Raw genomic sequence first — 26,711 nt, forward strand, 5'->3', positions numbered from 1 at the left:
CCACTCCCCTCGTCAACCCAACCCACTTGCCTGGCCTGTTCATCTACTGCCACTGTTGCTGCCACCCTAGACAAATAGTGCTCCCATGCTGCACAGCACATCTAGGCCACATACTGACCTCCCACCCACCCATCTATCCACCTAGGCTGCTGCTGCTGCCCTATGTCACTGCCTTCACCGGCAGGACAAACACCACCACTGCACAACTCACTGGCCAGCCAACCCCCCTGGCCAGGCAGCTGCCACCGCCTAGCCTGCTGCCTAAGGTGGGTGGTGCAGGTGGTGTGCAGATGGAGGATAGTGGGTGGTGTGAGCAGCGTGCAAGTAGGGGGGAGCTTTCATGCTACAGTTCACAGTGGCACCTGTCTGTGGTGCTGTGTGAACTGCAGCATGATCAGGTATGTTTCCCTGGGAGGGTGCTCCGGGGCAGAGCCCCATTACTTTTTTTGCAGCTGGCCCCTGCTGACCCCCTCCTGGAGCCCCTCTGTCTGTCTCTACAGCCAGTCAAGCCACTGCAATTCCCAAATGCTGAGTGTATGCTTGCATTTAAAAGCTATGCCCTTTCCTCTTATCTTAGGAGAGTCAGAGAATCCAGCAAGGACAGGAGTCACTACAGCTAATCAGCAGTCGGTATGAATCTCCTTGCATCCTACCTGGCTCCCACCATCTGTTGTTGCGGGGAGGAGAGAGACAGGAGTAGGGAGAGAATCAACAGGAGTTAAGAGAGATAACTTTACTGAGAAGAGGAGGCACAATCGAGCTTGATTTACGATGCGGTTTGCATCAGAATCTTACAGACGTGAAGGGCTTTCAAACAGTTCCACACAGACCCATAGCAGCCAACATGGAGGGGAGGTGAAGACAGCCACACAGGCTGCAGGGGGAAGGGAGGATGAAGCTGAGGCAAAGCAGTGTTTTCTCACAGAGAAGGTGGTTGAAGAAAGGAAGGCTGAAAGAAGGAAAGCTGCTTGTAAAATACAAGTGCGTTGCTTTGTAAAACATTTTTCTCCCTCAGTGGTGCTTTTTGCAGATTGTCTGGGAGAAAGTGGAGGGTGGGGGGGAGAGTCAAAGAGCTAAGAAGAGTGGGGGTATTTTACAGACTTCACTGCATGAGACAAACCTTCTCACAGCTGACCTACAAAAAGCAGGTTTCTTCCCCTTTTAAGATACAGGCAGCCTCATTCTTCTTAGCCCTTTGCTCTGTCTGTCTTCCCCACCCTCCGTGAGACTCTCTGCCCCCCCCCACTTTCTCACAGACAATCTGCAAAAAGCACAACCAAGGGGAAAAGGACTCCCTTTCTTCACCCTTCCTTTGCCCCCTTCGTTGTGAGGAAATGCCACCTGACCTCGCTCCCCACACACTCTTCGTAGACCTCTTTCTCCATCTCCCTGTGCACCTTCTGCTTTGGCTGCAGTGAGTTTGTGCAAGGAGAAAGAAACACTTATCAAGCAATGCCCCTTGTATTTTATGGGGATATGTGTGTGAGAGAAGTCCTTTTCTCAGCTGATATGCAAAACGCAGGGGGAAGAAAGAGCCATCAAGTCCAATCCCCTGCTCAGTGCGGTGAATCCAAATTAAAGCATACACGACAGGTGTCTGTCCAGCTGCCTCTCGAATTGCAGATCAGCTGTGAGAGGTACCTTTCTTGCAAGCAGCAAGGCTTGTAAAAGACCAGCTTCTTTGTCCCCACCCCCCATGCTAGCTCTATGTTTGGTGCTTTGGGAAGCGCCAAGCACAGGGATAGCCATGTTCCATGTGCAGCGATTTCCAAGCACCTGATTGCCTGCAGGAAGTTGTGGGTTGGGAACCCCCTGCAAGCAGTTTTGTTAAGTGGGTTGTACAACGATGTCATGTGATTTACAGGTAGGTGCCCCCAGTCACCTGTCAAATTTAACTTGTGCGGCCAATCCTGATGACTCAAGAAGGGACCCTGGACTTCTCAATTTGCCACTGCACTACTAAGCGTGGTGCTTACATTTTTGTGTAGATATATTTCATTCAAATTTTTTATATTCTGTTTTATCAGTTCTATAATATTATTAAGCTTTGCATAATAAACCGGTGTATTTGTTTCAGTTACTGGTTGAGTTTGTGGTCGTGCTTTACTCCTTATTGCACTGAGTTGCTGCTGAGCACACTGAATTCGTACTGAAGGGCCCAGTGAAGGTTGATGCACAGGCCTGAATTTGGTATGGTCTGCATGGGCCCTGATTGGATCCCCTGATTAACAAACACCGACAGGTCGGATGCCTCTGGGAAGACCACAGGCAGGGCATTAAGATGAGGATGCCCCATCACATGTTACTTGTGCCCCCATCAAAGATGGAGAACTTGTGGCCCTCCAGATGTCACTCGACAACAACTCCCATGATCCCTGACCATTGCCCATGTTGCCTGGGGCTGTAGTAGACAGAGGTCTACTGTTTCTTAATATTTTGGTTATTATGGCTAAAAGGCATCAACAAATTCATGGATATCCAAACTAGTAGTGGCTATCACCACTTCTTGTGATAATGAATTCCATAAGCTCACAATCAAGATCATTCAGTGACCTCAATGTTCTAGCATTAGGAACCACAACAGAAAACTTAGTATTACCATCACACTATATTTTGTGGGCTATATTATGCGACAGTGAAAAATATGTGGTTGTGCATGGAGGGGTGGCAACTTTTTCTGGTTCTTGTGCGCTTAATTTCTGCATGCTACACAGCTGTTCAGCAGATAACCACCATTATTTTTTAAATCTTGTGAGTGCTGTTGCCCTAAGATCCCTTCATTGTAAACCAAATGTAAATTTAAAAACACTCAGTGTAGTCATGTGACTGTACTAGGGCTGGTTATACATGTTTTAATGTGTACTTTGAAGAGTGCTTATCAATGGTTCCTTCTCAAACTGGAGGGAGGTAACAAATGGGATACCACAGTGCTCTTCAACATTTTTATTAATGACTTGGATGAGAAGGTGCAGGGAATTCTTATCATATTTGCAGATGATACAAAATTGGGAGGGATAGCTAATACCTTGGAAGACAGAAACAAAATTCAAAGGGATCTTGATAGGCTGAAGCATTGGGCTGAAAACAACAGAATGAACTTTAACAGGGATAAGTACAAAGTTTTACAGCTAGGAAAAAGAAACCAAATGCACAGTTATAAAATGGGGGATACTTGGCTCAGCAATAGTACATGCGAGAAGGATCTTGGGATGGTTGCTGATCATAAGCTGAATTTGAGCCAAAAGTGCAATGTGGCTGCAAAAAAGGCAAATGCTATTTTAGGCTGCATTAACAGAAGTATAGTTTCTAAATCATGTGATGTATTAGTTTCCCTCTATTTGGCAGTGGTTAGGCCTCATCTTGAGTACTGCGTCCAGTTCTGGACACTGCACTTTAAGAAGGATGCAGACAAACTGGAACAGGTTCAGTTAAGAGCAACAAGGATGATCAGGAGACTGGAAACAAAGACTTGTGAGGAGAGGCTGAAAGAACTGGGCATGTTTAGCCTGGAGAAGACTGAGGGGAGATACGAGAGCACTCTTCAAGTGCTTGAAAGGTTGTCATACAGAGAAGGGCCGGGATCTCTTCTCGATCGTCCCAGAGTGCAGGACATGGAATAATGGGCTCAAGTTGCAGGAAGCCAGATTTTGACTGAACATCAGGAAAAACTTCCTAACTGTTAGAGCAGTACGACAATGCAACCAATTACCTAGGGAGATGGTGGGCTGTCCAACACTGGAGGATTCAAGAGGCAGCTAGACAGTCACCTGTCATGTATGCTTTAATTTGGATTCCTATATTTAGCAGAGGGTTGGACTTGATGGCCTTATAGGCCCCTTCCAACTCTATGGTTTTATGATTTGACTCACAATTGAACGTGTGAATTGTCTGCATACTAAAGTATTACATTTAAGCTGACTTCAGATTCTACGAATGTTCTGTTTGGGGCAATTAATAATGTATACATTTGTTCCCTTCCCCTCCTTCCAAGGAGCTCAGGGAGCTGTAACGAATTTTATCTGATTGAGCAAAGGCAGTTGCGTGGTCCCAGGTTCAATCGCTGATGTCTCCAGGAAGGACTGGGAGAAGTTCCAGCCTGAAACCCTGGAGAGCTGCTGCCAATGTCAACCGTACTGAGCAAGATGAACCAGTTGTCTGACTTAAGACCATAGTAAGCTTCCTTATACCATCTTCATGACACTTCTGTGAGGTTGGTTAGGCTCAGACTGTGTGACTGCTCCAAGGCTGGTTGGTGAGTTTCATGACTGTAGTGATTTAAATCCAGGTGCCCCGAGGCCAAGTCAACTATACGACACTACGTGCTATGTCACTGCATGATGCTACATTAAAAAATCAATAAATGCACATGTAAATAAGGCACAAGTGTATCTGGTTCTATTCCCTTCACAATCATCACTCATTCCGCTTTTAAAGAAACATGTGGCTAATAATACACACGGGCGCATAGTGTCAGGGCTGGTAATCCAAAGGCAAGTGGGGACAAGCTGTCCAAGAGCAGTCTGATGTGGCTGAGTGATCCTCAGACTAAGGAGGCAAGCCATTTTATAGAAGCCAATGGAATCCCATTGGCTCCTTGTGTGACCTGATCCCTGAGGGGAAGGGTCATAGTATTTTGCATGCAAAAGGTCCCAGGTTCAATCCCCAGCATCTCCAGGTAGGGCTGGGAGAAACCCTGAAGAACTGCTGATAATCAGTGTAGACAGTACTGAACTAGATGGACCAATGACATCTTGTGGCACTGCAGCACAGCAGACACCAGGTGAACAGATTGCTCCCTGTGGCAAGCGGCTGCATAGTGCAGAAAGTTAGACACCTGGATCCTGTTGCGAGAGTTCATGATTTGACATCCCTGGTGCCTCACACACAATACAAATATTATGTGCACTGTGAATATTGTGAACTCTAGCAGAGGTCTACTGAGCTTTGTTAAGAATGTAACAGAACACAGCATTCTGTGTTAGACGTTAGCTGTAGCCACCAACTTACCTCCCATGGGAACTTGTGATGGACAATTATTCAAGTGTGTCTGTGATTAATTCTGTTTGCATTGATGCAAATAATCTTACTGAAGACCTCGGAAAGTTAATTCATTTGGGGTTTTTTGTGTGCTCTGGCTTTCCATTCATAGCACAAAGCTATAGGAAGGACAGTCATTCTCATGATATTAATAATGGGATTACAGAATCAGGTCACTTAGAAGAATAGAGCTGACTCAGTGAGTGTATAGCAATGGGAAGAATATGGAGATTAATTCTTGGGGAAGCTAAATTCAGATCTACCACTTGCACTCTTGCTAGTGAAGAGTAAGCACCCTCCCTCATATGAAGTATTTATAATGACAATTAATATACTGAATTTGCTTATTGGTAGATACTTTTTGATGGATACTCTTTTATTGATTGACTGATTGCATTTTGTATACCGCCCCATAGCTGAAGCCCTCAGGGCGGTTTACAACAATTAAAAACATTAAAAACAAATATACAAATTTGAAAACACATTTTTAAAAAGCAATTTAAAAACACATGCTAAATTATTTTGCAGTTATTACACTGTCTCCAAGCTGATGAATTCAGTTGTTGCTTCATGGGCAATCGTATTGCCCTATGAAAGGGCAAGCAGATAATTCAGCAATGAAAAAAGCAAATGACGCATGCTTTGTGTGATGTTGTTCTTGAGGTAAGATTGGGGAGTTGTGGGTTTCCTTAGCCCTGTAGCTCCTTTGTTAAGGAAATTACAGATACATGACCCACTATAACTAGGAGACAGTTGGAGCCTCCTCTGGAAGATGAGAGCCATTTTGGCTTTCTCTACATCTTTCCTGGCTGGGGTGCTGGTGTAATCTAGGCATCGGTAACGGAAACGAAAGATACTGCAATTTGCGTACAAATTAAGAAGAGCTGAGCTTGGAAGCTGTGAGCAAGGAGAGGAGAACTTCCAGGCTGCTCAATCCAGCCATTGGGACTCTTGAAAGGCCATGCTCTCTGTCTCAGGCCAGGTTTGAATTAGCAGTAAATATACATTTCTAAGCTGACACCCCTATATTTGCCAACAAGGATGATTAACGTGTCAATTGAGCTTTCTAGGACAGGCAAAGTTATCCAATGAGTACTCTCCAAAGCATATACAGATATTTCACAGGTACATGCATTTACAAAAAAATTAAAGTTAATCGGGCAACAGACCAAGAGGGTTTGAGAGCTTGGCTCTTGTTTTCTTGGTGATAGGCAAACAACAACAGAACATAAATAGCCTTAGAGTGGTTTTTTTCTGCTGTAAATCTTTGCTGATTTCTCTGATCAGTGATGAATGTTAAAAGTTCTTATCATGAAATATAACATCAGTCTCTGACCAGAATTTAGCTTAGGGAGCTACCTAGGTCTGGCCAGGATTATACTTTATAGAGCCTTTTTCAAGTTCAGAATGAAATAGGTGTGTCCAGCATCAGCTCCTGCAGTTAAGATGATATGAAGCCTTTGGATTCATCTAGCTGTCAAATACAAGGCACCTGGCCCTTTGCTTAGGCAGAACCACACCCTTCTTTTCCAGCAAGTGAATTCTGGGACCTTCAATGAAGAACAGGTCTAGATTTGGATATGGCCAGCCCTGACCTGGACAGACACCAAGCAATTAAGGGAAATACAACCCTCAATTAATTATTTTTAAGGTACATGTTTAAGTGGTATGCTTGAGTTTTGAAAATTGCAATGTGTACTCATTCAAATGGGACAGTGAAAGCTGAATCACAGCTTCATCTAATTTACTCTCTTAAAAATGTTTGGATTTTTAAAGGACTGGCATAAACAAAGGATATAGTGGTAATTTTGTAATGTGCTGTTTCTTCATTACTCAAATATTTTCTTACTTTGATGGCATGAAGATTAAATGTAACTTGGGATGAAATGGACAGGTTTTGTTCCAGTGTAGTAGCAGCATAATTAAAATGAAGTTGAAAGTCAAATGCATTTGGAAATGCTCCCTAATTATTCTGTCTAGATGTTCAAAGTTTATGCTTCAAACATTTTTGAAATAGGAAAATACAATTTATCCATTTATTCAAGCAGTTTTGAGAGAAAATACAAGATGATTAAGATGCCAAAATGACCAGATATTATGCAAAAGGTAACACCAATTACAAAAGGTCATACAAGAAGCACCAAGTGTGTTCAGTTAAACAAGGGCTCAGCTACAATGCAAAGTACCCTTTCATTAAGCTGAACGCTTACATCTGTCCTTTGTTACACTTCCCTTTCTCATTCCTTCTGTTCTCTTTCCAGTGTTGTTTCCCCCCCCATATCAAAATGTAAATTGTAAGCTTTTTGGAGCAGAGAACTCCCAGAGAATTTCCTTGCCTATTTATTTAAGTCATTTAAAGCAGCAATGGGGAACCTGTGGTCCTCGAGATGTTGCTGGACTACAACTCCCATCATCCTTTGCCATTAACCATGTTGGCTGGGACTGGTGGGAGCTTGAATCCAGAAATGTGTGGAAGGCCACTGATTCTGCATCCCTGATTTGGAGTATTAATGCCCTCCCTTTTCATTTTCAGCCCAATTAATATCACGGTTGTAAATAATCTATAAATAGGTAGAAGTATGCTTACATGTGCATCTGTCTCTCTCTACATTACTCCTTCTGAAGTGCTATCAGTGGGGCAGGCAGGAGTGATACTGTCAGAAAGCTGGGGAATAATGTACCATGTTTTGTTGTCATGTTGTCCATTTCACCTAGGAAACCACTTCCTGAATGCCCCTCCATTTGGAAAAGCAGTAAAGAATAATTCCAGCTGAGGCAGAATTCAGGGGCATTGTAATAGCAGCAGCTAGTTGATCATCATGATTGAATATTCACAGCTTTATTTTTAAAGAAAATGTATTTGTGTCATTAATATACATAGACAGAGCCATTTCATTTTTTATTGTACGGATGAAGATGCCATGGTCCTCTAGATGTTGCTGAACTCCCATTATCCCTGGCCACTGGCCATGCTGGTGGAGGCTAATGGGAGTTGGAATCCAACAGCATCTGGATGGCCACTTGTTTAGGGCTGCCATATTGCAGTGCCACAAATCTGGGCAGGCTAATTTGCATATCATGCAAATCATTCAATAATTATGCAAATTAAGCATATTAACGGTTGCATTGTCTAGTTGTTTTGTTTATGGGCCTAGTAATTACCACCAAAACCTGGGGGAGGATGTGAGGAATCTGTATTTTTTAAAAAACCTTACATTTTCAGCCTTAAATTGCCTAGACTCTAGTTTCCAACACTGCTGTGAGCTCAGCTGCCATCAACCAAGATGGCAGCAGAGGCTTCTCTAAGGGGCTGATGCCCCTACCTCCATCTTGATTGATGGCAGGCATGTGTGCGCACACAGCATAGCGCACATGCGTGCCATCAATGAAGATGGTGGTAGAGGTATCAGCGCCTTAGAGAAGCCTCTGCCGTCATCTTGGTTGATACCAGAGACCTGCGTGCCCAGTGCATTCACAGAAAGAGAGAAAAGGCAGCTGGACAGCCATCTGTTGGGAATGCTTTGATTTGGATTCCTGCATTGAGCAGGGGGTTGGACTTGATGGCCTTGTAGGCCCCTTCCAACTCTACTACTCTGTGATTCTATGAGTGGTCCCGTGTGGTCATTGCGGGGGGCTGTGCAGGGGGAAAGGGTTGTGGCGGCTATCTACCCTGCAAGGTTGTTGTGAGTGTGCACAACATTGGCAGAGAAGGATATATTGCCAGGATCAATTGCCCAGGGTGGGGAATTGGTTCCTGGGATGGTGAAAGTCAGGGAGAGCATCCCTGAATATCATCACATGAACCATAAGTAAACTTTGTCAATTTTTAAAAAATTGCATCTTGTGTGGGTGGGCTACTTCCTGTTTCATGATTCCAAAACAAGAAATTCTGGAACCATTCTTTCAAACAACCTTTTGGAACAACAAATAATAAAATCACCATCTGTAAACTGCACATGCAGAGCAACTTTGTGAATATTTCTCTCATTGCACCCTCCCCACATATTTCCTCAAGATCTAACTATACAGACCCCCACAAGTTCTGATACACCATTTATCATCTTCTTTCGTTACCAGGAACAAAACTTGACTTTGGAACCATGGGCTTGTGCTGAACAATATTCTCTGAGCTTTAGTGTATATTGACCTCTCTCTCCCTTTCTCCCTCCCTCCCCAGCCCACTTCCTTTCCCTATAAAAAGTGTCCCAACAGACAGAAACGTAGCAGCTGGAAGTAGCATGTTGTTTTGAGGCATGGAGGTAAAATGGTGGAAAAAGCTTCATGGAAAGGAGAAAGCCGCATTAGATTCCTTCACTTTGACATGTACGTCACATCCACACCATACATTAAAAGCACCCTCATTGGGTTTTAAGAGTCATGGCTCCCTCTGGGGATGAGGAAGAAATTCGATTCAGTTTGCATTTTATGGTGAATCTATCAAATCCACATTTTCGGAAGCAACAGAAGAACCAAAACACAGCCATCCTTCAAAATTCACACTGTAAATTTTTTGATGTAGTTCTCCAGCCAATGTTAACAAAAGTGCATGTTTTAGAGGAAAGTGTGCATTAAAATGCATATATTAGTGAAAATAGCATACAAAATTGTTTTCTGTTGGGAGAAAGTGTTTGCAAAATGTGCACATTAGCCAAAACTACATACCAAAAACATGCTTATTATGGGAAATTCAAAATGCTGAAGAATTTTCATGAGGATTTTAAGAAGAATTCTGCAAATTTCTGCAGAAATGTGGGCAACTGAATTTAAGACAGGAAAAAAATAGAAATGGAGAAAACCAAAACTGACAAATCTTTCCATCCCTAGCTCTCTCCCAAAGAATCTTGGGAACTGTATTTTGTTAAGGGAGTTGAAGATTCTTGGTAGAGGGGACCCATGATTTCTAAAGTTGAATAAGAGTGCTTAAAGTGTGTGATGTGGATGTGGGCTTAGTTTTCTATATGTAGAGAGTTATTGATTATTTTTTTTAAAGGGCAGTTCTCCCAACTGCAGTCCGAAGTTAACAGGATTTATTTAGTTGAAGGTGTGCCCATACTTTCTTGGTTTGAGGAACCATTAATGTACGCAATGGGTCCAGAGCGAGTACGTAAACTGAAAATGTACTTAAAGTGAAGCACTACCTTTTTTCACGTATCGATGCATATACTGCACTGCAATCGTCATATACGGGCATAACTGATAACGCATTTATAACTAAAATAAACACAGTAGGCCTTATTTTAAGAAAAGGTTTGTAGTTGGAAACTGATCGGGCAGTGGCGTCATGCCGTTAAGTGTCTGTTCTTGCGAAGCGAGAGTACGTAAATAGGGGAATGGTGCTACTGTAAATATGTCCATACTCACGAGTGTCCGTAAAGTGAAGGTCCGTATGGCGGGGTATTCCTGTACAGAGGGCAGGTGGAGATAGCTCACAGTAGGGTCAGGCAGTAGGAGAGAGAACTTCTGCTGTTAATATTGTGAATCCCCTATTGATGTTTCTTTCCTGGAGATACTATTACACAACACTCAGTCCACTCCAGAAACAGTTTTACTTCTTTATTTGCTGGTTATGAGCACCACACCTTTCATTACAGAAATGGTTATTGTCCCAAGTGCATTTGCCATATAGAGGTCTTAGTTGGGACTTAAGTCATTAAAAGAGAAAATAGAATCTTTCAGCCTGTTTTTTTTTTACCTCTACTTTCTTGCAATTTTCCCCCTTCAGACTTGATTAAAGATCATAATTATTCAGTAGCAGCAGTTTTTTAAAAGAAACAGATGGGGGCGCTTCAAGACCAATGTAAAGAAAGACGCACAAGTTTGCAAGTAACAAGTAATTGCAGCCCAGGGGTGAAATAAGACACAGACACAATATATATTTGGGTTAAATAACGGGCCACTTTATTAACCAAATTCACATTGCATAACGAACCTACAGAGGGGAACATACGTGCGGGATCCTATAGCAGGTTTTCCAACACATATCTAAATAGATGAGCCAATGCAACAGTTGCACACTATATGTAATTCCAGGTAATGATATCAGAAGTCCTAACTAAAATGTAATTTCAGGTAATGATGTTTCGTTGTTGGTGCCACAATCCTCAGTAAAGGGGGGAAGAGTCTGCCTGGACCTTAAAAGGCAGCCCTATGTCAATAAACAGTCTCAGATCCTGTAATATGAGGAATCTCTATTAGGCAAATCGGGCTTTCCTCTTTATTCCTATTCCCCAATCAATATGATTACCATCTGCTAAACTTTCCATTCCTAACTAAATTCAGGTAAATGCTTCTTTTGTCTCAGAGTGAACAAATAGCCTGAAATTAACACTTGGAATGCAAAGGATCGCTCACTTAAGATACAGCGATTTAGACATTTTCTAGCAAACTGTTATCTCCACCCTTATTATCATATAACTATGAAAGGCCCAAAGGCTAAAAAGGCTCACTAGGCCCCACCAATATACTAGTATGTAGTATAATAATCATATAATTAAGTACTTCAAACCTCCTACATGCCCGGGCCTAGCAAGAAGTTGTACCTATGCTTGGGCCTAGCAAGAAGTCATAAGCCTCACGAAAGGGCTCTGCCATCACATCATGCATCCACCCTGTAATAATATAATAAAGATCCAACCTGTGTATATCATTGTGGGGGCTACACTGGATAACCTGCGGGGCTGGGCAATCCTCCCCCTATGTCTGGGCCTAGCAAGAAGTCATAAGCCTCACGAAAGGGCTCTGCCATCACATCATGGATCCACCCTGTAATAATATAATAACGAACCAACCTGTGTATATCATCAGGGGGGGCTAAGCTGAACCTGTTGGGGGGGAGTGCTCAGAGGGAACTTAAACTACAAGGATTAGACACAATTTCTTTTGTTCATCCCTTTTATTCTGATTTATTTTTAATTTCCCTTTATGTGCATGAGTCTGTCTTTAACCAGTGTATTAGCATGACTATATTTAATTTTGTTTGTATATCCAGTATAGTCTCATTTATTTTTAAACTTCCTTTTAGTATGCTGTGTGTCTTTCTTTTAACCAGCAGCAGCACTAACGTCGTACTACTTAATAAAAAGCCTCAATCAACTATTCGTTCTAAATTTATAACTCCTATTATAAATAAATTTCCTTACAAACCACTTGACCGCTTACTTTTTTATCTTCTGTCTGCGGCTAGCAGGGATACTACCTTGCTAGTAGCTAAATACATTTTTGCGGCCCAATCAGCTCGGAGGGTATTCACCCCTCCAGATGTTCCCATTTCTCCATAGTCTTATAACTGTTTTATTGCTCCATTGTTTTTACCGTTTTTATTATGAGTGTTTTCGCCACGCTATGTAACTGTGTTACCGTTATGATTGTATCTTCGTACTTTTGTATAATTGTTCATAGCGTTATATGTGAATGTTCTGGTCTATGACCGTAACAATAAAGATGATGATGATGCCTCAATCAACCCCTCCACAACTGCTAGGTGAGGGGGTATTGGACGTGCCGCTGCTAGGCCCCACTACAAGGCCCGCTGGTCAGGCTCCTTTACGAGGCCTGCCCCAGTCACAGCCACGCCGCAGTGCTACCACCCACAGCTGTTGGGGCTCCCAAAACCCCCTTTGGGGGTAACCAATTAGGCCTAATAGGCCCAACCAACGCCAACTGTCCTGCAGCTCTCTCTGCTATGTCCCTCGTCATCCTCTCGTCGCTCGCCGAAGAAGAAGAGGAGGGTGAGGGGCTGGCGCGAGCTTAAATAGGCTTGGCCCCTCGTCGCCCGCGGTGCACCTTGATGACGTCATGCCAGTCCTGGTGCGCCTGCCCTTCCTCTAAATGGTGGCTAGGGCTTCACCCCAGGCCGCAAATCTCGCCCCGCAGCCGGTAAGTACCGTGCGGAACGGGGAGTTCTGTGGCTTCATGAAATAGGTAAACAGTCTTGTACAAAACAAAATCTAAAATATACATAAAGCAATTAAATATGTATTTAGCAGGAACTCTGATTAAATTTCTGCTTCTTTCCCCACAGAAACTACTTTCTGAAACTGGACAGGCAAGTGAAAATTAAATTCTTGTTCTAAAACAGATTACATTGTTACACTGTCACATCTCCCTAAGTAAATGGGCAGTGGATTTTAGCACCCAAATGAATGAACATAGTGTTGGGTATGTAGAGTCTCTTATGAGGTTTCCATCTGCAAATGCATATAATTTTAATATTGTACATTCAGTTTCATCAAGGGGTCTTTAACTTTAAGAACTTCTTCACTTCTCTAAAAAAAAACCAGACACCTTGACTTTTTATTTAATTCACCACGTAAACACAGCCCAGAAAGCTGTGTTGTAAAACAACGACCTTGCTCAGTAGAGCATTAAATTTTGGGGTTAACGTTGCCCACAACATGGAACTTCTATGGTAAAATATCTTGAGGAAGATGCTGTTGTTGACTTGTGTTACCCTCAGGCAATTTCTCTCTTGTTGGAGGCAGTGGTTTTCACAAAGGACGTTAATGTGTGTAGGATTTTCTTGTGCTGTTGAATTAGGTCTATTTTATTTAATTGGTAAGATAAACTTTCTAGAAGGTCAGTTTTAATTGGAAATGACACATATTAATTGGTAAGAATGCTTAATTTTTGAGACCATTTTTGTTCTAAGGAGTTCATGTAATAAGGAATGAAATGGCAATTTAGTGTGTGCATGCATACCCTTCTCACTACAGCCATGTGAAAATGCTGCTGCTGATTTTTACTCAAAGCGTTCTGGCGATCAGCCTAAATGTTCAGCTTTTACTTAGTCCTGTCAACTGGTTAAAAAAATGAATTGACCAGGATGTTTTTCTAGTTAGAATGGGAACCTTACCTCCAGGCCACCCTGACTGGGGTAAATAGTTCCTTTTCATTACTTTGGGATCCCAACGTGAAGCTTCCTATGTGTTTGCAGAGCAAAGAGCAAACAAATAGGCTTAAAAAGGCACTTCCTTGCTGAGGGAAAGCAGCTCACATATATCCAGAGGGCCCTGAAAACATACAAGATTGATGTGCAAGAGGATTTTTATCAGATATAAGTATACTGAACTGGGTTTGTGCCTCTGCAAATTTCATTTGTTCCTTCAAGGACATGTAATCATTCCACCAGCAAGTGATGTGGAAGGCAAGAAGAAAAAGGGTACACTCTGGGCCTGGAAGGCAGTAAAACTTTGTGAGCCTCCAGGATCTTGGTGCTGATGGCAATGATACCTTGATCCAAGTTTCCGACTGAGCGTGAGTGAGATTTTCTAATACCTGTACCCATCACAGGGGAGTAACCAGAACACTGTGGATGCTCAAAAACCACAAGGTGGTTAAGCATTTTTAAAGGTTTGGGTAACTGTGGTTGGGTGGGCGTCCCACCGATTTCCATTACTTAATTTTATTATGCTGAATAATTCCAATAATCAAGGCACTGCTTGTATTTACCACTGGTTCTACGTTCCACGATCCTTTTTTTTGGGTATTTGCTTATTAGCACCATCTGATTTCCCCTTTGCATAAAATAGTTGTTTCAGTAAGTATTTTACAGTGCCTGTTATGTGTGACTTCACGAACATCTACCTTTTGTGTGATACATAATGGATAATAGGTGTACTTTATTCAAATTCACATTTACTGTGTGAGGACAACCAGCTCTGCATGCTTTTGGAATTTTGGGACAGTTCCAACTTTCCAGACTGCTATGTGGCCAATATTCTTAGTGGGACTGATGACAGTGGATTGGCTCTGTCTACGCAAACATGCAGTTTTTCCCCTACCCCACATTAAAGCACAAAGTGAGAGCATAATTGTTAGAGGAGCTCTTTCTCTACCCACCTGCTTATTCTGACATCAGGCACTAGACCATTTAACTTGGGGGGGTGTCGTCAGTATTCTACATTACGAGGAAGATTTACTGTAAGTTCACAGAGATAAATGAGGTAGACATATCCGTAAGTAGATTTTAACCGAAATCTAGTTATACACATAGCAAGTTCTACTTCTGCCTTATTTTATAAATATTTGCAAAAATGCCTTGATTGCTCAAGGGATTGAAAATATCAAGGCAAGGAAGACTGCTAAAAATCTTCAGCAAAATGGGGGCTGCCTTCCTAGCTTAGGTTAAATTCTGAAGCAATGGACCAGCAGAAACAAGGATGACAAGATGCACGGACGAACTATATAGTGTCTTATTACGAACAATGCAGGCCATTATCTTTGGCTATTAATCATAATGATGCTCTCTTGCCAGCCTAAAGGGGAAAAACCTATTTTCAGCATGAACAATTTGTTCACCAGGACTGTTCAAGGGTGTGCGCGGGTATCTTTGCTTGAAGAGCCCAGGCTTTGCATTGATACCCCAGAACAGCCCCTTGCTCTAGGCCTGTATGTTCCATGTCTCATAGCATTCAAGGACTGAAGTAGACTGGGCGTACAGAGCAGGCAGCTACGTATCTAGTTTTTCCTTCACTGATTACAGGAGTGGGGGAGCCAAATTCTCACTGAGAAGGCATTGGGATTTCCCCCTCTAAGGCTCCTAGCTGTGTGTGTGTGGAATCTTTATTGTAGTCTTGGTAGGGTAGGGGAGTGAAGAGATGCTTTCCTTTGTGTGTCTTCACAGTGAGAACTGGCTCTCCTGCCCATGTAATTAGTGAAAGGAAACAGAAGATATGTAGCTGCCTGCTATATATTTAAGTACATATCTAGTTTGACCATCAGATTTTGATTGGAAACTATTGATTCATTTGGTCAGAGTTTTAGGGGCTGTAATATGGGTCAAATCTGAGAGCGGGTAAAATCTGCCTGTTGCTCCAGCTGCTAGGGTCACCAAGGGGAAAGGGATAGGTCAACCTCCACATCGGGGTGTTTCCTAGGCTCACAGTCTTACTTTTTCCCATATAAGTAATATCTTCAGGGAAAATTAAAGTGAGGCATTTGGGGATGAGCTGCTGCAAGCAGAGATGCACGGTGGCCCAGTCACCTCACCAGCGAATTATTTATTTATGTAATTATTTATTGAATTTGTTAGTCGCTTTTCTACACATATATACACACTCAAAGAGACATAGTTAATAAAAAATAAAAGTAAAAGATTAAAAAAATATAAAAAGCCAAAAAACAAAACCGTACGTAAGGCGGTGGAACAACCCTTCTTAGGAAGGCTACACAACAGAAGCCCTCCAAAAGCCTTCCAAAGTTAAGAACTAAATTCCTGGAAGAAATGTTTTGCCTGGCGCATAAAGATGGGTAACAATGGCATCAGGTGTACCTCCCTGGGGAGAGTGTTCTACAAACAGGCGGTCACCACTGAGAAGGCCCATTCTTGTGTTGCCACTTTCTGCACTTCCTTCAGAAGGGGCACATAAAGAAGGGCCTCTGATGCTGAGCACAGGGTCTGGGTTGCTACATGTAGGGAGAGGCGGCCCTTGAGGTATTAGGGTCCAGAGCCGTATAAAGCTTTATAGGTCAAAACCAGCACTTTGAATTGAGCCCGGAAACTAATTGGTAGCCAGTGCAGTTGACCCAGAATTGGTTTTATGTGCTCAAACCATCTTGTCCTGGTGAGCAGCCTGGCCGCTTAATTCTGCACCTGCTGCAATTTCTGAACTATCCTCAGAGGCAGCCCCACATATAACACATTGCAGTAATCTAACCTAGAGGTTACCAGAGCATAGACAACAGAAGTCAGGCTGAAGGTCCTCTTTCTCCTGAAGACAACCTTGAGGTTGTAAAGGAGGGACAATATATCATATACATCCTCCCTCCACCATATATACTATGACTTGGATTTGGGAATGGGGAGGAAGGAAGGAGGCAGTTCAGAGATGCAGTATCTGACCTTTCTCATATCATCAAACAACAATAAACACAGAATGATCCAATGCACCTGCCTGATTTTGTGGGATCAGATTCAGTTATTGACTCCTGATGATGTGGACAGATGTTTGCAGCTGTGCAGTCTACTACGTGCTCTCTCAATCTGTGTCCACCCTGGCTGGTTTGTGCCATCTGTCGAGGGCTGACTGGGTGGAGCCAGGGTATGCTGAATGCTTCGTGGTAAGAAGGAGGCAGTGGTGCGACTATTCCTGGGGGGAAAACCCCCATCTTGCACTTTTACATAAATCACTTAGAGATTTGTTATTATATTCAGCGGTATAATTTTTAAAATAAATAACCTTGGTGACCTTTCAGCAATATATAGCATGTCCAAATAAGATAGCAACCTAGGTGACTTTCTGCCTGCATTAGATATTATGCGACTTCCCCCATCCACGGTTGCAGAACATTGTTTGTTGCGTGTGTGTTAACCCAATTTCATCTTTGGTGAATATGAAAGTAGAAGACTTTGGGCTTTCCAAAAATTGGATGTACTTCACACTTTTACTTAAAAGATAGGAGCACGATTAAATACTAGTAATGCTAGTTATCACTTGGGAGTTCTAATGGGCAGCCTCAGGAGACGTATGTGCACGTGCAGGCACACACGCACAGTCTCCCTCCATTCATTCTGCCCCCCTCTTATATCTATTCTCATGCAGGAGCAAGTGTTCAGAGTGGTAGTGCTGTGTCTGTGGCACCAGACTGCTGCTGGTCTTGGCTGCTGTCCGTTCCTACATAGCAGTCCCGTTGACTGCACATGCTGCTTTTGCGACAGACAAGTTGATGAGCTCAGGTTGTTGCCATTGCCCACCACAATTTAAGTGGGCTGCTGGCTACGAACCACCACTGCTTCTGCCTTGATGGCACCACCCAGTCAGTTCAAAACACCATGTGCAAAATATGCACAAGCTAATGCTCTGGCTCCCACATCTACCTCTGTCTCTACACACACACACACACAAAATGATAGTGGCAGCACTACCACAATCCACCTGAGACTGGGTTTTGACCCATATGTTGAAGACAACTGGTATAGACTGTTGGCAGTAATTTCAATATTTATTTAAATCTTATTTGTATAATTATCTAGGAGTCATACAGAAAAATAAAACATAATAAAACCATATGAATTATCATCAGCTGTAATCTTTTTTTTGAGGGCTTTGAGAATACTAACTGCTGAGAAAGTTGTGGCTTTTTTTTTTTGAGATTGTTATCCACAACACATTTGTACAAACTGGCTTTAAGTAAGTTGAGAAAAAGTTTCTACAGCACTTGGCGGCTTTGCTGTGAGAATCCTGCTGAAAATAAATGCCTGTTTTTAAAACTCAGTAGCTATGGATGAATCTCAAAAATAAATAGTGCAATTAAGGCTTGTTAAAAGAGTTTTAAGAAACGTCAAACACCATTTTTCAGCTCCAGACGATAATCGAGGTGCGGTATCTGAGAAGAAACTTGATATTAGTTGAAAGAATTGAACAAGAAAGATTTACTGTAGAGTACATCTTGTACTGTTTATTGTTTTCATTGTAATCCTTTAGCATTCAGCTGCTTAAAAATACTTTCTTGGTGTTATCTTCTCTCCCTCTGCCCCACACCCCTCTTTTATTACAACTGTAGGTTGAGATCTATTTAATTTGGTTCTGTAACATCTTTCAGTCTAATCTCTCCCAGGGAAGTTTGTAGACTTTGAAAAGAAAATTTGCTTTAGATGCCTTTTTGTGATAAATCTGAGAATGTTTTTGATTTCCTTCACTATAGAAGTTTACCTTATTTCAAATATTTTACAGTGATCCTGTGCCCAAGTGTTATTTGAAAGAATTAAGGTTGTTCACAAGGGTAAAATTGAGTGAAGTTGCAAGTTCTTGCTTGGGAATTTAGAACAGAATCTTTTTGGCGTGTATATGAGTCACAGGTTAAGTCAAGCGCATATATAGCTCCCAGTGCAATGATGATAGAAACCAAAATGTCACCTGTGTGGGGACATGGAGAGAAGCAGCACAGCATTAAAAAGAAGGGAAGCAGCCATTTTGTGATCAATCGTAGTTAGGGAGGGAAGGATCTGTCAGTTTCAGTTCTCTCAGTTTCTCATTTTTCCAATCTTAAATTCAGCTCTCCACATTTCTGTAACACTTCATGTTTTTTTTAAATCCTCATGAAAATCCTTCAGCATTTTTGTGCAACTTTCTCCTAATAAAATGCAATTTTGTATGTTTCAGTCACATATTCATTTTTATGCATCCTTTCCCCTAATATATGCATTTTTGTAAATATTGTTTGGTTGGAGAAGTGCACTGCAAAATTCAGAGGTGTGAATTTTGAAGGACTGAAGTCTTTTGGTTCTCATATTGTTTTGGGAAGTGTAAATTTGATAGATTTGACTTTAAATGCAAACAATCAAATTTCTCCCCCATCCCTAGTTGTAGTAAGATTAGTATAGAGTTGAGTAAAAGTTTTGTTTCTTACTTCAGTCTCCCTGTGGTAACACTTTACAAAGTTTCATTTTTTTATTTCATTTCATTTTTAATTTGTATACTGTCTTTCTACATCACTGCCCTCAAGGCGGTTTGTTGTTGTTATGTGCCTCCAAGTCGACTACGACTTATGGCGACCCTATGAATCAGTGACCTCCAAGAGCATCTGTCATGAACCACCCTGTTCAGATCTTGTAAGTTCAGGTCTGTGGCTTCCTTTATGGAATCAATCCATCTCTTGTTTGGCCTTTCTCTTTTTCTGCTTCCTTCTGTTTTTCCAAGCATTATTATCTTTTATAATGAATCATGTCTTCTCATGATGTGTCCAAAGTATGATAACCTCAGTTTCATCATTTTAGCTTCTAGTAATAGTTCTGGTTTAATTTGTTCTAACACTCAATTATTTGTCTTTTTCGCAGTCCATGGTATGCACAAAGCTCTCTTATCAGATTTTTCTCTTATCAGCTTTTTTCACTGTCCAACTTTCACATCCATACATAGAGATCGGAAATACCATGGTCTGAATGATCCTGACTTTAGTGTTCAGTGATACATCTTTACATTTGAGGACCTTTTCTAGTTCTCTCACGGCTGCCCTCCTCAGTCCTAGCCTTCTTCTGATTTCTTGACTATTGTCTCCATTTTGGTTAATGATTGTGCCAAGGTATTGATAATCCTTGACAAGTTCAATGTCCTCATTGTCAACTGTAAAGTTGCATAAATCTTCTGTTGTCATTACTTTAGTCTTTTTGACATTCAGCTGTAGTCCTGCTTTTGTGCTTTCCTCTTGAACTTTCATCAGCATTCATTTCAAATCATTACTGGTTTCCGCTCGTAGTATGGTATCGTCTGCATATCTTAAATTATTGATATTTCTCCCTACAATTTTCACACCTCCTTCATCTTGGTTCAATCCTGCTTTCTGTATGATATGTTCTGCGTATAGATTAAATAAATAGGATGATAAAATACACCCCTGTCTCACACCCTTTCCGATGGGGAACCAATTGGTTTCTCCATATTCTGTACTTACAGTAGCCTCTTGTTCAGAGTATAGGTTGCGCATCAGGACAATCAGATGCTGTGGCACCCCCATTTCTTTTAAAGCATTCCATAGTTTTTCATGATCTCCACAGTCAAAGGCTTTGGTGTAATCTATAAAGGGTGATTTTCTTCTGAAATTCCTTGGTCCGTTCCATTATCCAACGTATGTTTGTGATATGATCTCTTCCCTTTCTAAATCCAGCTTGGACGTCTGGCATTTCTTGCTCCATATATGGTAAGAGCCTTTGTTGTAGAATCCTGAGCATTACTTTACTTGCATGGGATATTAAGGCAATAGTTCAATAATTACTGCATTCCCTGGGATCCCCTTTCTTTGGAATTTGGATATAGATGGAACGCTTCCAGTCTGTGGGCCATTGTTTAGTTTTCCATATTTCTTGACAGATTTTAGTCAAACTTTGGACTGATTCAGTCTCAGTAGCTTGTAGCAACTCTATTGGTATGCCATCTATTCCTGGTGATTTGTTTCTTCCAAGTATTTTAAGAGCAGCTTTCACCTCGCATTCTAAAATTTCTGGTTCTTCATCATATGGTTCCTCCGTGAATGAATCTGTCATCCTGGCATCTCTTTTATAGAGTTCTTCAGTGTATTGCTTCCATCTTCCTTTTATTTCATCTCGGTCAGTCAACTCAACTCAAATCTTTATTGCAAAGTCTCAGTCAGTCAATGTATTTTCCTGTTGATTATTCAACATCCCTACTCTTGGTTTAAATTTCCCTTTCATTTCTCTAATCTTTTGGAACTGGGCTCTTGTTCTTCCCTTTTTGTTGTCCTCTTCTATTTCTATACAGTAACTATTGTAATAGTTCTCTTTGTCCCTACGTACTAGTCGCTGTATTGTTGCATTTAGGGTTCTGACTGTGTTTCTGTCTCCTTTTGCTTTTGCTTTCCTTCTCTCTTTAACCATTTGAAGAGTTTCTTCAGTCATCCATTGAGGTCTTTCTCTCTTTTTAACTAGAGGTATTGTCTTTTTGCATTCTTCCCTGATAATGTCTCTGACTTCATTCCATAGTTCTTCTGGTTCTCTGTCAGCTAAGTTTAAGGCCTCAAACCTGTTCCTTATTTGATCTTTATATGCTTCTGGGATGTTATTTAAATTGTATTTTGACATTATGAGTGCTTTGTTGGTCTTCTTTAGCTTTACTCTGATTTTCAATATGACCAGTTCATGATCTGTACCACAGTCTGCTCCTGGTCTTGTTTTTGCAGAAAGTATGGAACTTCTCCATCTTCTGCTACCAATTATATAATCAATTTGATTCCTATATTGACCATTTGGTGATGTCCACATGTACAGTCGTCTTTTCGGTTGTTCAAAAAATGTTTGCAAGAAACAAATTATTGGCTTCACAAAATTCAATAAGTCTTTCTCCTGCCTTGTTTCTGGCTCCTAGGCCCCATTTCCCCACAATTCCTAATTCTTCTCTTTTCCCTACGTTTGCATTCCGATCCCCCATGATTATCAGCACATCTTGTTTTGGTGTGTGATCAATTTCTTCCTGTACTTCTGTGTAAAATCTCTCCAATTCCTCTTCTTCTGTGTTTGCCATCGGATCATAGACTTGGATGATGGTTATGTTGATAGGTTTCCCATTTAATCTCATTGATATCACTCGCTCAGACCTTGTGTTGTAGCTCCTAATTGCTCTTGCTATATCACTTCTCACTATTAAAGCAACCCCATTTCTTCTTAATTTCTCATTTCCTGCATAAAATATTTTGTAGTTGCCTGATTGGAAATGTCCCATTCCCGTCCATTTTAGTTCGCTCACACCAAGTATTGTAATGTTGATGCATTCCATTTTTTGCTTGACAATTTCTAACTTTCCCTGGTTCATGCTTCTCACATTCCATGTTCCTATTGTGTGTGTCGTACAACTCTGGACTCTCCTTTCTCATCTGCGCGCATCAGCCTCTGGGCTTCCTTTCGGCTTTGACCCAGCTGCGTCATTACTCACAGCGCTACTCGTTCTTGTCCTTTGTTCTTCCCCAGTAGCTCATTGGGTGCCTTCTGACCTGGGGGTCTCATCTTCCAGCACTATCTTGTGTTGCAGTTTGGATACTCTGTTCATAGGGTTTTCGTGGTAAGAGATATTCAGAGGTGGTTTACCATTGCCTTCCTCTGGGTTTGGATGCATCTTAGTCTGGTGTTTCAGCTTTGACCATTCCGCCTTGGGTGCCCCTGCTAGGAGTCTAGCCTCTTGGTTGGTTTGCAACCATAAAAACGTCAAAAATACAGAAATAAACATACTATCATCCTATAATGCTATAAAATACAAAATAACACAAAACAACAACAGATGTTACAAAAATACATAATATTACATACACAAGTGTACAAAGTTGGCAGCAGCAAGATGTTACATCCTGTGCCCTGCAATTGTTTTGCCTCTGGACTATTGGCTGAAAAGCAGGCATGAAGGCTAGGAGAGACAGACAAGAGTGTAGGATTGACCATATACCATTGTCAGGACTATATTGTCTTCCTGTTCCTGACCATGTGTGCAGTGCCCCATATATTACTTCCCATGGCACTTGTGTTATGCATGTTGGCCATGGAAAATTTATAAAACTTGTTGGAACCATTGTGTCTTGCTGGGGAGGGGGGATTAATAAAATGTTGTCATCTAAATCCTTGTCCTCTATTTGTTCTGAAAACAGATGCAAATTTATGCATACATATCTCCTGAAATTCCTAAATACCATGAGACATACATGGTCTACTTTGACCTTTAATGATACCAATTAGGTAAAAGAGGTTGCCACCACTATGCCTTCTATCTTATCCTTCCTGGGTCCTCTTGCTTGCCCTCCTTCTCTATGTTTCATTCCAGCCAGGCTGAGATTCTGTGCATGCTGGGAAAGGTCTTAGGGGAAGTAGCATGGAACAGAGGGCAGTCTCCAGCAGTGGATAACTGAGTGAGAGCCAGTTGCCGCCCATATCTCAAAACTGGAAAAGCTGATGAAGATAGCAGAAGTTGATTCAGAGAAGTCCAAAGCTCAGTTGAATCTTCATATCACCCCAGTGACCACTGCATGTCTTTGAATGGTGACATTTACTTTCTCCAGTGGGGCTTTGAAGATAGCAGTTGGTGGGCTGATTCAGATTCCTATCCTTAAGAGTCTGAACTGTGACTCCATTGTTTGGGATCTGGTGCCTTTTCTTCCTCAAAGGGTTCTATGGGAGTTCCTCTTCTAGCCAAGGGAATCAAGGGCCCTGAGATCTCCTGGACAGACAATCCTTGGTTAAAGTTATTATCAGAGGAGTTGGATTAAAATGCTAACATATTCAAACATTACTTATATGTTTTCAGGGTTAGCTTTGGTGCAGATCACCATGTTTCACTGTGATGGTTTCTGTTTCTGCTAGCTTTTATTTGTTGTTTTGAACAGTTTATGTTTTATCAGATTTAGTTCAGAAAATGTCATTAAGGCAGGTTCTTTTCTTCTTAGGTAATCCACAGAATTTTAAAATATCCTCATAAACGTAGTCAAGATGTGTTGCATTTTGCTGACAATGCTTATATGCTCCAATGACTGAATGTAAAAAACCGGAAAGGGTGGGGGGAGAATTACCGAATTAACCTTGTGCAAAAACATATAAATAAATGATAGAGTAAATAATCCTTTCCCTATGTTCTAAATTCACGCTGTTTTTAAAAGCTGCACATCTTCAGCAAGAGTCTGAAGGAAATATTCCAGATTGATTATTGGACTTGAAACCTTGGGCTGTGTTCTGATGTCTCTTATTTTGCTAAGGCCAAAGAAACTGAGGTCATGGTCTTCTCAGCAGTCTCCTTATCTCAGTGGGGTGGGGAAGGGAGAGAGGGACGACTGCGGAAGATTGGGGTTAGACACTAATTATAAAATTGCTCTCAAAAACATGGAGATTTTTATGTTTAAAACCTTCCTAATCCAATTGGTTTCTGTGTGTCACAGTTGACGAGTTTTGCAAACAGCAGCACCTACTTGCTTATCTTTCTTGGCTTCTTTCAAACCAATCAAGGGCTGAGCTAATGTCTAATTTTAGTTCTAACCTAGAAAAGTTTATTCCCCACTCTGCCCATTCAGTGTTCACATTTCGTGTTAGTGCCTTTTAAACGCCGCTCTTAATATACTATAGATAGAACCTCTTATCTGCCAAACATGGATGATGATGCATCTCTAACAGAGACCTCTGGACCCATGCTGGGATTGCAAATGCTGATGGGCTGCAGGAGACAGTTTTGTTGCTTGTGGTTGGCAAAGCAGGGTTGCTATTTACAATGCATTAAAGATTAATCTGCACAGAGTTTGTGTCGTTTTACATGACTAAAACCTGTCTTGCCTGAAAATGGATTTATTTGTTTGTTAACAGCTCATCCTGTGCTGAACATTTTCTTCAGAACTTAAGAATTTTTAGAATGGATTCCGCTGAATGTAGCAAATAAGATGGTTCATACAAGATTAATCAGACCAATAAGTATGTTTGGATCTCAGAGGCTGGTGAAGTGGCTAAAAGTATGAGCTTTTAGCTAGGATTCTCCGGTTCAAATATCATCTAAGCCACCACTCTACTAACTGGCCTTAGGCAAGCTGTAGTTCTCTCAGTCTTAGCCACCATTTGTTATTGTTATTGTTTTTCTTCATCACTTTTTACAAAATGTCTCAAAAGTGACTTACAAAATATTATTGAACAGAACTTTCAAATACTTAACACAGAATAAAACACAAGATTGATTTTTGAAAAAATGTCCCTCCATCAACAAGAATAAAAAGGACAAATCCCACTAAAAGGGGGGTGTACTGTAGTGATAATACTAATAGGGGTGTTGTAAGGTTTTACAAGATAATGTATGCGAAGCACTCTGAGCACCCCAAATGTGCTGTAGAAAGATTCTGTAGAGAAATTTCTACAAAGAGTTCAGGTTGACACATATAGCCTCCCCCTCCCTCCATACTATGCTCACAACCCCTTGGCATACGTGAGGCTAAAAGAGTGTGACTCACCTGGTGAGTGACATAGTTGAGAAGGGATTTGAGCCCTGCTCTCCTTTTGGGCTATGCTAGATGTTCACAAAAATAGTGCTTTCAGGTGAGCAAAAATATATCATTGAAACTATTAATCCTTTCCATGCCTACTTGTTGATATTGTTTCCCTGAGTCTCCCGCTGCTTTGACCATTTTAAAAAAATCTGGGTCATCATCATCTCAGAGATAGTCACACAGGTGATCTCAGCCATTCACATAGCAAATGGGAAGATGTCACTATGATACATAGCCAGAGTGGGCTATGATCTCATGTCAATAAAAGAGCCTCCAGGGAGCATTGCCCTCATTCAGAATGGGTGAAAATATGTGCCCTCATCAGTGTAATGTCCCCCAAAATTGCAGACTGGGCACTTTCTGACATTGCCAAAAATGTTGATGAGCAGCACCCTCTTTAAGTTTAGTCCACACTGGCTATTAGTACTGTAAAAGCATGTTGTCGGTAATGCCTGTTGTATTTTGAACACTTAACCAATAAGTAGATCCCAGAGTACAAAAAGTTGATTTCCTGTCATGGCCTCATTCATTCTTTTAAGACCTTGCTTCGAGAACTTAACTGTAGCTGCTCATTCAAGGTATCGAGGGGCATGAAGTCCCTGAAGTGGTACTGTTTTTCCAGTTTTGGAGAAGCAGTTGCTAGACTCCACTCTGGAGGGTAGCCACAAGAGTTACTGCAACCCAGAGATGTAGTAACCCTGTTATCCCCATCCAGCTGAATTCCTGTTTGTGGTGGTGGCATGAATCTTTTTCTTATTCCCGCACACTTTGCCCTCTGTTGAGCATTGCAAAAATGCTGTTAGAACCATTGCCACAGCACTACAGTGAGTCTAGCCTGGGCTCCTTCTACTGGCTGTACATGCATATAACTGTAAGGAAGTCTCCACTCCAATCAGTTCTGATATTCAACAGTATGCTGGGTGTGGGTTTTTGAGAAAGGTTTAAAGGGATTATTAGTATGACTGTTGCAAGATGGGGATCTGGGACTGGGGCCTTGAAAGATGGTGGGGAATTGGATAGCTGGGTTGGATGAATGTATCATTACAATTGTTATTTTTTTATTAATAGTAGTAGTGCTTATTACTGAGATGGATTTTCTACAAAAAGTATTCAGGGTGACTGGGTTTAAAGTTGACAAGTCAAGAACATTTGTTTTTAAAGTAGTATATTGTTAGGAACATGGGAAGCTGCTTTATTCCAGGTCAGACCCTTGATCCATCAAGCTCTGT

General features: G+C 41.5%; 1 long non-coding RNA gene across 1 annotated transcript in view; it reads left to right on the forward strand.

Moving 5' to 3' along the window:
• Positions 1-6,552: 6,552 nt before the first annotated feature.
• LOC133364286 (uncharacterized) overlaps positions 6,553-26,711 on the forward strand; it is an 85,182-nt gene continuing 65,023 nt past the window's right edge. The window contains exon 1 of the long non-coding RNA XR_009757903.1: positions 6,553-6,688. This is a non-coding gene — a long non-coding RNA (uncharacterized LOC133364286). The remainder of the gene's footprint in view (positions 6,689-26,711) is intronic.

This window comes from Rhineura floridana, chromosome 9 (genome assembly GCF_030035675.1).
Source record: "Rhineura floridana isolate rRhiFlo1 chromosome 9, rRhiFlo1.hap2, whole genome shotgun sequence".
In the NCBI taxonomy this organism is placed as follows: domain Eukaryota; kingdom Metazoa; phylum Chordata; class Lepidosauria; order Squamata; family Rhineuridae; genus Rhineura; species Rhineura floridana.